The sequence below is a fragment of the Cucumis melo genome, chromosome 12 (assembly GCF_025177605.1).
Source record: "Cucumis melo cultivar AY chromosome 12, USDA_Cmelo_AY_1.0, whole genome shotgun sequence".
Lineage (NCBI taxonomy): Eukaryota > Viridiplantae > Streptophyta > Magnoliopsida > Cucurbitales > Cucurbitaceae > Cucumis > Cucumis melo.
This window is the reverse complement of record NC_066868.1, coordinates 5,633,914-5,650,069: the sequence shown is the minus strand read 5'-3', so window position 1 is coordinate 5,650,069 and position 16,156 is coordinate 5,633,914.

Here is a 16,156-nt window from a genome sequence, read left to right as displayed (position 1 = left end):
AAAACATAGACCATGACGTTAACCGAAAGGTAATTGGCTTGTACTCTTTTCTTAAGTTTGAAGGAATCAGAAACAAAGTATACACAGTTAATTTTGAATTTTAATACCTTGCACATCTGTGAGTAGACATTGAGAAATTAAGTGCAGCTAAATATAAGAAAATTAAATATGAGAATGAGCATACTCTAATTCACATAAAAACATAAAAACATATGCTATCGAACTTTGATTTATCGGCTCTCTAGTTTTGGATTTCATAGTATCTGAAACTAAAACCAGAGCAAGATACAAACAAAGGATTTGTTAGCTGATATGATATAATTAAGTTTGCATTTATTGGTTCTCAACCATTGAATTCCATAGTATTTGAAACTCAAACTAAAGCAAGAGACAAACAAACGATTTGCTATGATATAATTAGATTTGTATTTGTATGCTAATTTAAATTTTTGGGTCAATCAATGATTTAAGATGGTATTATAATAAGTGGTCTAACGATGTTTTGTGTTAAACTTTTTAAATGTTTTTTCCTTCTTAACTAACATTGATTTTTACTTGTTGAGTTTTTTTCCTAATTTAAGATCCACAAGTGAAGCGATGTTAGATGATATAATTAAATTTGTCTTCACTCGCAAGTTTAAACTTTTTGGTTAATCGGTAATTTAAAAAGTTCTTTAGACTGTTCTATAGATTCTTTTATTTTACTTTTTTTACTGATCAATGAACTAATTTCATGTGCAACAAAGTTTCTAATATGCTTTTTCAACTTCAATCAATTTTGTTTAAAATATTTTTAAATATAGCAAATATTATAAAAATATTGTGGACACAACAAGTTGATTTTCTTTTATATTTAAATTGACCCTAATTCAAATTTTATAAATGATATATTGGTATTTATATGTGATATCAATTCATCAACGGTAGACTTTGGACAATTATTTTTAAAACATGAATATTCTTTTATTTACGACAAATTTTGTATCATGTTAATAATTGAAATATCATATAGACATCAACAATAGAAATATATCACTAATGAGCTTCTATTCTTAATACTTCTTGACTTGTCACGTAAATGTATCAGTACTAACCGTTATATACCTTCTTTTGTATGACTTTCCATACCAGTGAGACTTTTAAGTACATAACTAATAGGTTGATATTCCTTCCCAAGTATCATAGATGAATATTAGTCTTTCAATGATATAGAATACTATGATATGAATATACTCCATCATGTATAGACCGATGTAACACTTAACACAAGTATGCCACCAAATTGTTTATACATTGACAATTAATTCCGTCCATAAGTTTTCTTTTTCTTCTTCTTCTTCTTCTTCTTCTTCTTCTTCTTCTTTTTTATGTGGCATTTTGAAATCATGATTAAATTTCCATAATTGTTTTTCAGAGTCACAATGGAATTATAAAAATTACCATGAGAACATCAAAAGTTTGTGCATGTAGTCTATCAACGGTGGAGTTCTATTATCGATAGCCTACACATCTTAATTAAATTATTTTAGTGTAACTATCACCGATAGATTTCAATCATCTCACCAAATAAATTAATCAACTTGAGTCTATATTAAAGACAACTTTCTATCATCAATAGAATATAGGCAGAATCCTATCAAACTATATACATGAACCATAATGGTAGACAATCATAGATTCTCGATGTTTTCAAATATATAGTGAAAATTCTAAGATAACATGCAATTGAAAAGCCAACCATTAAATAGTAGTAGAGATAAAATAAGACTAAATTTAAAAATCATTAAGGTTTTTGATCGAATAAATTTAAAAAGTGTCCTGACAAAAATAGTAAGGAAGACTCCTTTTTAGTCCCAAACTTTGATGAATATGTGTTTTTGATCTCTAAGTTTTAGAAATGAAAATTTTTAGTCTCGAGCTTATAACAATAGACCCATTTGATCCTCGAGTTTTCAAAATATACCTTTTAGTCTTAGTTTTAAAAAATAAGTTTATGTGATCATAAAAGTATTTAAAATAATTATATGATATTTAAAATAAAAAATAGTTTTAGAATGGATGTAATGTTTAGAAGTTATTATTTTAATTTAAAATGTCACATAATTATTTAAAATAAAAGTATAAAGTTATTTGAGGATCTTTTAAACCTACTTTTAAAAATTCAAAGATTAAAAAGATACATTTTAAAAATTCGGAGACTAAATGAGTCTTCTCTTATAAACAATTTAGAGATTAAAAATGTCAATTTTTAGAATTCAGGAACCAAATGTATTCCTCAAAACTTAGACACTAAAAGAATAGTTTTCTCAAAATAGTATTATGACATATTTAGTTTGATGAGTGTGTTGATAGCAAGTTATGTGTGTTCTAATATTCTAATATACAAAACAATGTCACTATAGTTAGAGAGTTTATATAATTCACTTCTCTAAACAACTTTGATACTTGGTTGTTTGTAGTGCAATATAACAAATTCAAGACATTTGAAATTTGAATTTGTATTTGTAATTATTTATGATTTATGATTTTAGGGTTTAGAGAAGTACAATATATATATATACTTTGAAACTTTGTGGGTGTTTTTCGAAAAATAAGAACATTATCTTTAATAATATTGTTTTTACACTTTCACATTGTTTTGTGTCGATTTCTTAACAATTTTTTTTTGATTTCTTAACAATTTTTTTCAAAAAAAAAAAAAAAGAAAAAGATAATAATAAAAAAAGAACAAAATGTAGACTTGAAAAGGATTGAAGCATTGGATGAGTAGAGGCGCCAACTGCTTTTATCACTTTCTTCTGATGTCTATGAAGATGGGGTCGATGGGTACCGGACAAATCGGTCAATTCTATGATGGCTATCCATTAGGCGATGGGATGATGGGTGCCGGACAAGTCTCTCGTCTTTGTTTGGAATTCCACATTATTTTACTAAAATTAATTTTCTTTAAAACTAATAATTAATTAGCTAAATACTTGTCATTAAACAACCTAAGAGATTGTGTTATTTATATGGGTATGATTGAGTGCTCGTTTAGCAACACTATTTGAGGGACTTTTTCATGGAGAGGTACTCTTTTGCTGTTTCTCTCATTTAATTGGATTTATTATTAGCGTTAAAGTAATTAAGAGGTTGGAGAACTTTTTAGTGTGCAATTATTTTTATTATATTTGGCGTGAGTGTAATATGTGTCCCCTAACACTACCTCCCATACTTCCAGATTATTAGTTATGTAACAAATCAAATATAACTTATATGTCATCAGAATTATAATAATATAATAAATTAATTGATATACGTATAATTTGGTATATTAATTGTGTCAATTAATTTAATTGAAGTATACCCTAAAAAAAGGAAACTATTGTAAATGTAATAAAACACCAAATTATTTACGGCCCGTGTAACAAAGCTCGTAAAGTTAGCCAATTTTTAAATATTCCAAGTTTGTCTTTCCATCTTTCTTTCTTCCTCGCGATTCATCTCCCTCATCTATTTTGTCTTCTCCGTTCTTCCCATGCGATTTCATATTTCTTCTTTTCTCTTATTCTTTTCTGCGATTTCTTTTCATCTTTCTTATTTTTCAATTCTTTATTTACGTCGTTTAATCTTTCCATCGTTTTTCGTCTTTTCCTCTTTTTTTTCACTTCGATTTCTTCCTTTTTTTTTTTCGCTGCTGTTTCTTTTCATCGTCTTTTTTTTACACCTTTGCATTTGAGTGTATAAGACTGTGTACAAAAAAAAAAAGCAAAATCTGATGTGTATAAGATTGTGTAGAAAAAATAGCAAAATATAAAAGATTGTGTATAAAGAATTTTGGAAAAAAATCATTTAAATTAGAGTAGCCAAATGTAAACGATAATTTAAAAAAAGTAAACGACCGTGTAAAAAATATAAAAGATCGTGTATAAAGAATCTTGAAAAAAATCTTGAAAAAAAATTCATTTGGATTGAAGTAGCCAAATGTAAACGATCGTGTAAAAAAAATGTAAAAAAGAATTAAAAAAAATCTTGTACCAAATTTTTTTAAAAACCATCATTTAGATTTGGGTCCCCAAATCTAAACGATGGTGTAACAAAATTAAACAATGGAATTGAAAAGCCCATATCTAAACGATCGCGTATAAATTGTAGTTGTATCTAAATAACCACCTTGTAGCCATATCTAAACGATCGCGAATAAACCGTAGTCATATCTAAACGATCACGTATAAATTGTAGCTATATCTAAACGATCGTGTTGTAGCCATAGATCGCGTATAAATTGTAGCCATATCTAAACGATCAATAATCAAATCTAAATAATCGCAAATATATTAGGCACGCGTTGTTGACGGCGTGGTTGACGAGACATTTTTGATATTTTACACGGTGGGCCTCTAAGTTTTTTTCGTTGCAACAAATCAAATCGATCCAAATTTTTTGCAACAATACATTCAATTGTCCTAAACCTAACAAAATTAAAGCAATTCAATTGGCCTAAACCCTAACAAAATTAAGATACAATGAATTAAAGCAGAGACAAAATTTAATGCAACAATACATTCAATTGGCCTAAACCTAAAATAATTAAAACACACTAAACTAAAGCAGAGACAAAATTTGATACAATAATAAATTAATAGTAAACCCAATTGACCTAACCTTAACAAATTGACATAAATCTAACAAAATTAAAACACAGTAAGGTAAAGTAGATAGAAAATTTGATACAATAATAAATTCACAGTAAACTCAATTGACCTAACCCTAACAAATTTAAAGTCGGTAGAAAATTTTGATGCAACAATAAACTCACAGTAAAGCCACGGTAAAATCAATTCAACAAATTAAAAACAAAAAAACAAATTTGAGAAAAATTCACATTATAATTGATCACACTTTGGGAAAGGAAAGAAAGAAAAAAACACTTAACCAACTTGGCAGAATAGTTTCTTTACTTTTTTAACCCTTTCAATTGATCTCTCTTTCTAACGTACCTTCCTTTATTGTTTTTGTAACTTAAAAAAAAAATTAAATTTAAATTCAAATCAACTTCCTTTAATAATAAAATAAAATAAAATAAGAATAAAGTTTTAAAATAAATAAAATAAAAAAGCAAATAAATGAATAGAAATATAAAAAATAAAAATAAAGGACAAAATATGATATCTACAGCTTACCCCTTTGTCCATCCTGAAAATATTTAAAGGTGGACAAAGGAAATAGATAAAATATTTAGACCAAATTTTTGTTCTGTAGAGAGAGAACTAAAAAACTATCGACCTTAGCTCTAGAGCTAGGTTTGATAAATAAAAGATCTGATAGACAGGCTTCAACCTCAACTTCAGATCTGGACTCGATTTAACCAAATTTATAAAAACATCAACCTTAGCTCTAGTGCTAGGTTTGATAAACAAAGAACCTGATAAACAGCCTTCGACCTTAGCTTTAGATCTAGGCTCGATTTAACCAAATTTAAAAAGACATCAATCTTAGCTCTAGGGCTAGATTTGATAAACAAAGGACCTGATAGACAGACTTCGACCTCAGCTTCAGATCTTGGCTCGATTTAACCAAATTTAAAAAGACATCAACCTTAGCTTTAGGGCTAGGTTTGATAAATAAAGGATATGATAGACAGGTTCAGATCTAGGCTCGATTTAACCAAATTCGAAAAGACATGAACCTTAGCTCCAGGGCTAGGTTTGATAAAAAGTGGACTTGCCTTACTTTTGGATAGATAAAAATTTAATTTGAAAATAAAATATTGTGATTTTCAAAGAAAAAAATAGCCCACTGCTCCATTTTACCAATCTTATTAACAATTGATCCGCATGGTCACTGGATAGAATAAGACACATATATTATGAAAGCTTTTTAAGCTACCAAATTTGCCACTATTCGTATCAAACAAAACGAATCAAAACTGCGAAAGACTGCACTATGTTGTAAAGACCCAATGTTTTTTTAGTTCTGGACATCACAAAACGTGAATCCCTTTAAGATGTAGACTTCTAATTACGACAACTCACAATCGTAGCAAAATTTGTCTGGACTTGTAGACATCTATATTTTCTTAAGTCTTATTAAGTCTTTACTTGGTTTGCAAATACAATAAGTTGTACTAGATCCTTGCTAATTAACAAAATGTAGAATAATAGACTGATGGATCATGGATGTTTACTATAATTTGATAATCTTTAGAAAGGATAAAAGAAAGGATTGACAAATAAACATATATTCGACAAATATAATAAGAAATGACATAAAAAAAAGGTGACAACAATGTTTGGAATAGAAGTACAAAGAGAGGGGTGAGAGAAAGTTTACGCATCTGGAAATAACATTCTAAGAACTAAATGTAAGTTTCCTAGAAATACCCCTGACTTCTTTCAACACTACGAAACCCTCTAAGAAAAGGTCTCATGCATAATATCTTCGAATATAATCTGAATTCACAAGATTTTTTTAACTCAACGCCATCCATATTAGTCAAAAGTAAAGCTCTTCCTGAAAAAGCTTTTTTCACTACGAACGGACCTTCATAATTAGAAGTCCATTTTTTTTATGATCCTTTTGAAATGGAAGTATCATTTTTAACATCAAATCTCCATCTCGAAAGTTTCGAGGGTGCACTTTCATATTGTATGCTAGCATTAGTCTTCTTTGATAAAGTTGCCCATGACTTAATGCTGCCAACCACTTTTCTTCAACGAAATTCAACTGCTCATAACGACCTCGTATCCATTCAACTTCATCTAACTTAGCTTCCATGAGAACTCTCAATGAAGGTATCTCAACTTCTAAAGGTAAGACAACTTCCATACCATAAACTAAAGAAATGGTGTTGCCCTTGTTGAAGTACAAACTGACGTGCGATATCCTTGCAGAGCAAATGGTAGCATTTCATGCCAATCTTTGTATGTTGTTGTCATTTTCTCAATGATTCTTTTAATATTTTTGTTAGCTCCCACAACTGCCTCATTCATCTTTGGGTGATATGGAGTCGAATTTCGGTGGTTGATCTTGAATTACTCACGAAGTTCGTCCATCATTTTATTATTAAGGTTATTGGCATTATTCGTAATAATACCCTCTGGGAGACCATAATGACAGATAAGCTCTTTCTTGATAAACTTGAGCACTACTCCCCTTGTAACATTGTAATAAGATGCCCCCTCTATCCATTTAGTAAAGTAATCAACGCCACAAAAATAAAACGATGGTCATTTGAGGCTTTAAGATCGATGGGTCCAATAACATCCATTTTCCACAAAGAAAATAGCCAAGGTGCTAACAAGACATGCAAGGGAGATTCTGTTGCATGGATCTTATCCATATAAATTTGACACTTTTTACATTCCCTTGATATTTTATGCAGTCTGATTCCATTGTTGTCCAATAATAACCAGATCTAAGTATTTGTCTAGCCATTATATATCCATTAGCATGTGTTCCATATATTCTTTCGTGAATTTCTATCATAATTTATTTTGCTTCCGCCTCATTAACACATAGAAGGAGCACCATATCGTGGTTTCTTTTTTAAAGAAATTTGCCACTTAAGAAAAAGTTCATGGTCAATCTCCTTATTATGCGTTTATCATTCTCTGAAGCTTCATATGGATATTCTCTACACTTTATGTACTGCTTAATGTCAAAATAACATGGCTTGTTATCATTTCCGATTCTTTTCCCTATGAACATGGTCAAATGAATTTTTCTCAAAATTTTGAGATAATTTTGTAATGTATTGGCTTTAAGGCACCAATTTAGCATCTCTTGTTTCCCATTCTTCCTTGACTTGATGTTTTACTAACATTGAGTCTCCCAAAACTTTCAACTTTTTAATACTCATGTCGTATGCTACTTGAAGTCCCATAATGCAAGCTTTATATTCAACAATATTGTGAATGCATTCAAAACATAACTTGGTTGTTAGGGGGAAGACCATTTCTTCTAGAGAAATTAGTACAACTCAAATCCCATGTCCCAACTCATATGAGGCACCATTGAAAAGCATAATCCATGTCCCATGATCTGTACCATCCTTTTCAACTAGAAATATGTTTTCATCCGGAAAATCAACCCTCATAGGCTCGTAATCTACTACTGATTGGACAGCTAAATGATTAGCAAGTGCACTTCCCTTTATTGTTTTTTTAGTAACATAAACAATATCATACTATGACAACAAAACTTGCCATTTTCAATCCTCCTAAATAATGATGGTTTCTCAAAAATGTATTTTATTGGATCCATTTTTTAAATAAGCCATGTCGTATGATGTAACATATATTGCCTCAAACGATGAGCGGTCCATACCAAAACACAAGTTCGCTCTAACATTGAGTATCTAGATTCATAATCAGTGAACTTTTTGCTCAAATGATAAATGACATACTCTTTCTTCCCTGATAAGTCATGTTGTCCTAGAACACCACCGATAGAACTTTATAATACTGTTAAATATAGGATTAACGGCCGCCTTGGAGTTGGAGGTATTAATATAGGCGGGCTCTGTAAATACTGCTTAATTTTGTTGAAAGCTTCTTCACAATCCTCATTCCATTTTCTTGGGTTGCTTTTATGTAAGAGCTTGAAGATTGGTTCGCATGTTGGTGTTAAATGCGAGATAAATCTGGATATATAGTTTAATCTTCCAAGAAAACCTCGAATTTCTTTTTCTGTTTTAGGGGATGACATTTCCATGATAGCCCTCACTTTATCAGGGTCTACTTTGATCCCTTCTTCACTGAAAATGAACCCCAAGAGCTTTCCCAAGGTTGCTCCAAATGTATACTTGGATGGATTTAATTTCAATTGATACTTTCTTAATCGATCAAATAATTTTTGGAATGTGGTTGTATGATCTTCATCTGCCATGGATTTTGCAATCATATCATCAACATACACCTCTATTTCTTTATGTATCATATCATAGAAAAGCGTAACCATTACTCGTTGATATGTTGCTCCAGCATTTTTCAAACCAAAAGGCATTACTTTGTAGTAGAATGTTTCCCAAAGGATAATGAATGTCGTTTTTTTCTCTATCTTCTTCAGCCATTTTGATTTGATTATATTCTGAAAAACCATCCATGAAAGAGAAAGTTGAGTATCCTGCAATATTATCTACCAACATATCGATTTGAGTTAAAGGAAAGTTATCTTTTGGACTGGCCCGATTTAGATCTCTATAATCCACACACATCCTCACTTTTTCGTCTTTTTTGGACACTGGAACAATGTTTGCCACCCATTCAGGATATTTGAAGACTGTAAGAAACCCTGCTTCAATTTGCTTCTATACTGCCTCCTTTATTTTAATCAGTACATCATGCTTCATTTTACGTAGCTTTTGTTTCATTAGGTTGCATTCTGGTTTTAAAGGAACATGGTGTACTATAATATCCATATTTAATCCCGACATATCCTGATAACTCCAAACAAAAATATCTGAGTACTCACGTAACAAATTGATCAGTTTTTTCTCGAGATTCACTGGTTAATGATGTGCCAATTTTTACCTCTTTTGATTCCTCTTGAGAACCCAAGTTGATTACTTCAACTAGTTCTTGGTGAGGACCTAAAACCTTGTCTTCTTCTACCATTTTTAACAATTTTGAGGGTATTCCCACAACATCTTCATCCACTAATAGAAAAATGGCCTACGATGACAGTTAAATGCTGTCATTAAAAGCTTTCGTGACAGTTTTTTGTAGTCATTGATGCGACAGTCATGGAAAGTATTTTATGACAGTTCTCCAAACTGTCACGAAATGAGATTTTTCATGACATAGAATAAATGTCACGAATTTAATATCTTATGACAGATTATAACTGTCATTATTCATTTTCGATGACAGTTAATAACTATCATTGTTTATACTTTATGACATCGAATAACTGTCATTGTTTACATTTTATGACAGCGAATAACTGTCATTGTTAATATTGTATGACATATATTAAATATCATTATTTATTTTTTATGACACTTATTAACTGTCATCTTTTAAATTTCCATGACATTAATTAACTTTCAATAAAACTTTTTTGATGACAGTTTTTTTTTACATTTAAATGTCATAATTTTGTTTTTAGTCGCTGTTTTTCTTGCACTATTTTTTATTGAATCCTTTTTTTCATGTTGCCCTGCCATTACACATACCAATACAATCATATATGGAAAGAAACGGTACGGTGAACGCTTTCATATAAAAAAACATACACTTTATAATATCGTTTAAGTGTTGGTACATATATGGTTTGTTACGAACAAGCTATTTAAATAACTACATTTAAACCAGAAATTTTCCTACCAAACCTACAAAAATGCCTATACATCAATGAATTGCCGCAAATATAGCTTCGCTGCTCGAATAAATTCTGGCAAAACCTAGTAAGAAAATAAAAGGAAACAAAATTGATTCAACAATACAGCACATTCACTTCAACAACACAATACACATTCACTTCAACAACACAGCAGATACGCACTTCAACAATAGTAACTTCTAAGCTTGGCAAAATTATGCTACTGTTTAAGTACACAACACAATTTCATCATTAAAAATGAAATCTATAAATTCATCCATATGAAAAAGAAAAACAGAATCGCAAATACCAAATTCAGCTAAATGAATTACAAAACTTCACACAAAGTCCAAAACAAAACATATTATAGGCAACACATAAATACAAAACGCCTACAGAAAACACGCGCATGATCCATAAACACCTATTATATTATGATTTCTATATTATAATACAAAACGCCTACCTTACCGCATAAGTTTCTCCTGCTTAAATACATCAACAAAACTCCATTTGTATGGTGTTTGTATCATCCAACACTTCAGTTCTCAAATGAAGCACTAGAAAAAACTCCAAATACTCAGAATTTCTAAATTAACGTTTATAAACAGAATTTCCCAACAAACTTATCAGAAATACTAAAAATGCTTTCATATTTTATTAAAAAGAGCTTTAGCCTATTTTGCAAGTCCGCATACTTTACTCAACATAACATATTTTATTAAAAAGAAGAAAATATTAAAAGAATTAAATCAATAATCAACATATAAATCCAATAAGAAATCTTATTAATTAAAATAGTTTGTAAAATGTACCTTGATTGCGAGTCTAAGAGGCTGTGGACACATAAGAAAATAAAACAAAACCAATTAATTTCCATATGTAGATATAGTGTAATTTTCATTATATATATAAAAAGGGCAGAAATCATGAAAAGTGCCGCCCAAATTTCAATCTTTGGATGACGGGTCAAATCGTATAAATAAATTGCAACCTTGGACATCCAAGCCCTCTTCAAGAATTGAGGTTGCAACAATGATGTTGACCTAAGAAAATGTAATTACCTGTCAAATTAAGCATTATGCAAACACTAGTACAGTTGTATGTACTGTTGTTGCACTCCTTTTCTTTTGTTGACCGTGAACAGATTTGTCATCGATAGATGAACATGAAGAAAGAAGTTTAAGGATCCAGATCTCTTAAAGAAGAAAAGCATACAATAAAATAAGCCACCAACACATTTTTCTGAAGGAAGGGATTCCACGGAGGTAAAGACACATAAAAGCATACCTTGCCACAACGAAACTCTTCCACAATTTCATTTTGTTTCTTCTTTGACCGGGTTTGCAAACTAGAGGTCGATCCAGCAATATATTTGGTTTTCCAGCAAGTGTGTTTTGGGAGCAATAAGCTCAATAGGGTTTGAAGAGCCATAGCAGAAACAATTCTTTCGACAAATACTATACATCTTATATCCTCAATAGACCTACCAGCTACCAATAAACTATTCTAGCAAAGAGCTCTACAAGCATTTTACCACACCATTATGGCTTTTAACACCGAACAGAACCCACAAAATACCTCATGACATTAATTATGGGCTCCTTAACAAAACTTAAGTGTCTATGTTTCCTATAGATCTATTTAATTCCTACCAGTAAACTATCATAGGATTCGATAGTTTGGTTTGCTATTGCTTGGTAAAACTTGGGAATTTCTTAACCCTTTTCTGGTGTGAATTTTCAAAAAATATCATAAAATATTATACAAGTTGCTGCAGATCAACAACTATGCTTCTTAGAACCCTCATATCAGAAATTCGCACATTTCAAGTTGAGATGGAAGAATTGTCCATGTAGTCAGTTTCCAAATCTAATAAGTTTGCTATTCAACCACGTCATTTCATTTTCACACCCAAAAATAACAAAGGTGAGTAGTAGACGCCACAATATTTTATTTCTGACATAGATTCTAATAATGACAAGTTGAGACCAGTCTAGAAGAACTAAATGCGAGTTCACTGAGCAGAGGATAAACCTAAAATACTAGACAAGTAGTAGAATACCTCGAAGGATAAGCCCACAAACTCAGCTAAATTAATTACAAAACTTCACACAAAGTCCAAAACCAATCACCAATAACAAAACTCAACGCTAAAACATCTACAAGCATATCAATAGCTAAAAGAAAAAAATTGAACAAACAATGTAGTAGCACAAAGTACAAAAGGAGAGAAAAACATTGTGAAGAAGTTTAGAGACTTCAAAACTGTGATTCCTGTTAAAACTTAATCCAAACAAATATTCCTCGATAACTGCAATTCAAGCTATTGAGAAGATTTGGCAACTTTAAAGGCTCTTCCAGCAGTCATTTATTATTCAGCTTAAAATGCAAGTTTTTTTACTAACCCGGTTGTCGTGCCTGAATTAGCTCATCATTCATGGAAGGATCATTGGGGTGGGGTTGAGAAGATGTGTAAATGAAAAATAAATCTATTTCCCAGTTCACAATTTTTCTTTCAAGTAATTCTTTTCCATTTGCTGTATGAGCAAACTTCCTATGCAATAGTAACTTCTAAGCTTGGCAGTGAATTATCCTTTTCTACAACTAAAAGAATTTAACTCTAAGTAATGGGACTTACTTTTTTCTAAGTATAATTCGGTATAAAATACTAGTGCTGATGATATTAAAATTCTTCAATATCTGATAACCCGGTGGATCCACATAAGCAAAAATACCAATTCTGATTATATTAAAAATTCTTCAATATCAAATGTCCACTACTTACATTAAATGTAATTGCTGATGTACACCGTACTCACGGTTCTGAGAATACTTCACCAGATTTCATGCACCCAACATAGACACGAGGTTTGTGCAAGTAAGAAGCAAGTGTGCCCTAGGGCATCTGTATAAAACAAAAGTAATTTACATAAATGATTAGGGAATGTATAATTTTTCATTCACAAGTGCCATAAGCAGTAGCAGAAATCAGGAAGAAGTTAAGAAATAGCTTCACTTAAATGTGAAAAATAACATTGAAGTAATAGACCATAGTTGTGCTTCATAAGTAACAGCACAAAGGAATGTTTATCTAGGAAAAAAGGCCAAACCCAAATAAAAGAAACCTAAGAAAAGAAAAATTAGAAGAGAATCCTTGTTAATGACTGGATAACTACAAAAATGAGGTGCGAACATGGGAACTAAACTTCAAACTTTCATTCCTAACGCAATGTTCCAAAGAAAAGCAAAGGAAAGTCTCCTCAAGAATCCTCCGTGACTTCAAACTGATGATGCAGAACACTTTCCATTATGGTGCAGCGGTCTCAACTAAATTATAGTTTCAATACAACCAAATAAAAATAATTAACATTTGCAGGCTATGATTTTTAATGTATCGTCCACTGAAATGTAAGATGGTCCCTGCACAGGTACCATTGATCAATTTGAATAATCAAGAGAAGACCAAAGTAATTAAGTAGATAGGAAATCAACATAAATTGCAATGCAACGATATCTACAGCTAAGAGATGGGGTGTAAAAATAAAAAATTCAAGCCAAGGACTGATAACCACTACTGCAAGTCATAAACTCAGTAGTCATTGCAAATAACATGCATATATGCTCCATTTAAATCATCCTATCCCATCTCACAGTGATAATTAAATATAAATAACCAAATTTCTCGATGTAGTAATATTCCTTCAAGAGAGGGGAAATCTTGAAGTTAAAAAACACGTAATATATTATATTTCAAAGACCTCCATGGAACTATCAACCACCGCTTCTTCCCTATGCATATTACAGTCTACGATGCCGTTAAAGGATATTTATACCACTTAATTATTATTATTATTTTAAAAAAAAGAACTTTCAATCAATGTAATAATTGAACCGCTGGTTAGAAAGTAGTACCTGAAGTTCAGCTTAAGCTCAGTACAAGTATAATAAGAAATGCAGATGCTCAATTGTCGCTAAATTCCACATATAATTAAGCAACATTAATGGCCAAAGAGGATTACCCACCTGACCAATTAGCCTATCCAGCTCCTTAATCAAGTAAACCTTATTCTCTGCATCCTGTCATAACCTATAAATCATCCAGAATTTAAAAAACGGCCCAGAACCAAACACCCAATTAAGAAGAAATAGTGGAAACAAGGGAATCAAAGAGAACAAACCGGCCAGCGACGTAGATTGAAGCAAAGGTGGCAAACATGGAGAGCAAAAGGGTGGGAATTTGGGATCGAATAAGCATGCCGGAAAGGAAAAGTGAGATTGAATGAGAAATTTGAGAAGATAGATTTGACAGTTGGTGGAAATAAATTATCAGTCCATTTCAGCGATGGAGATGAACAGATTGAAATTATAAATTCAAAAAATTATAATTTGATTTTCTAGTTTTTCTTGTTTAGATGTTGAAGAAAGTGACAAATTAGTCAAGCACATATAACAACAACTCTAAAAAAAAGGAAAAATAACAGTAGAAAAATAAAAGAAAACAAATACTTACCATTGAAGCAGGACAGAAGTGAAATTAATTAAAGGCGAAGAACTTGAGACAACCAGAAGACGACAAGAAAGAGAAGTGTTCTCAGGTCCCCCAATGGTGAAGAAGTGATAATTTGTATTTAGGAGGAAGGCTAAATTAGGGTTTTGTAGAGAAAAAGAAAAGAAATGGGAGAAAGGGAAGGGGAAACATTTAAAGGGGGAGAGGGAAGGTTTTTTTTGCGTGGTTTAAGGAGTTTTATTAAATGATTTTTTTAATAATTTTGAATAAATTTTATTTTAAAAATTATTTAATGAATTTACCTTTATTAAATGATTTTTTAATAATTTTGAATAAATTTTATTTCAAAAAATTATTTAATGAATTTACCTTTTATGACAACAAATAACTGTCATAAATGAGTGCAATCCGAAAACAGCGTTTTTTCCCGCCAAAAACGCGATATTTGACATTTTATGACAGTTTTTTCTTCTCACTTTTCAATTTGGGATGTATACAACTGTCATAATATGTAATTTTTCTTGTAGTGATCGTCACTTTCCTTGTCAGATGCCATAATGTATGTTAAGGTATCAAGGGTAGAACTTGAATTACTAACATCTTCATTCTTATGAATATTGTCTATGAAAGAGTTTGGACTTTTGTATTTAATTTGCAAGTACAAGAAAGAAAGCGGAGAGAAGAAGAAATTAGAATGAATGAAATGAAAATGCAAAATTTTTATTAAATAACAGGAAAACGGTACATCAATGTTGTAAAACAAACAAAATACTATGGCCTTGGATAGAGCCGTTAGAAAAATAAAAATTTTAACAAATAAAAGCTAAATCATTACTCTTGAAATTCTCTTGAAAATGTAGGTAGATCTACAATATCCTAATTGTTAAGCTCAAAATCAGGTGGACATGCATAAACTGTGTTGCCTTCAAATGATGCTTCTTGTGTCACTACTGTAATTGATAAACTCTCCATCATCGTTAACAGACCATCCTTCAAATCAAAGTCATGTGATGAGTAACTTATACCAACACTCTTGAAAGTATCATATAATGCTGGTATAAATTTTAGACTTGGATCAAACTCCTTCATCTTCAGCTTTGTCGAACGCTTTTTCTTCTTTTCTTTCTGAAGCCTAATCTTGTCATATATGGATGGCTTATAGCCCAAACCAAATCTCTCATCATTTTTCGATGTTTTTAAAAGTGTCTCTAAGTTTTGATTCAAAGAATATCTTCCACCTCCCATTACCCTATTGGTCATAACTTCAACTTTAGACCTGTGTGGCTTTATCACTTCATATATAGCTACTTCCATCATAGTTGTATGAGCAATTTCAAAAGAGCG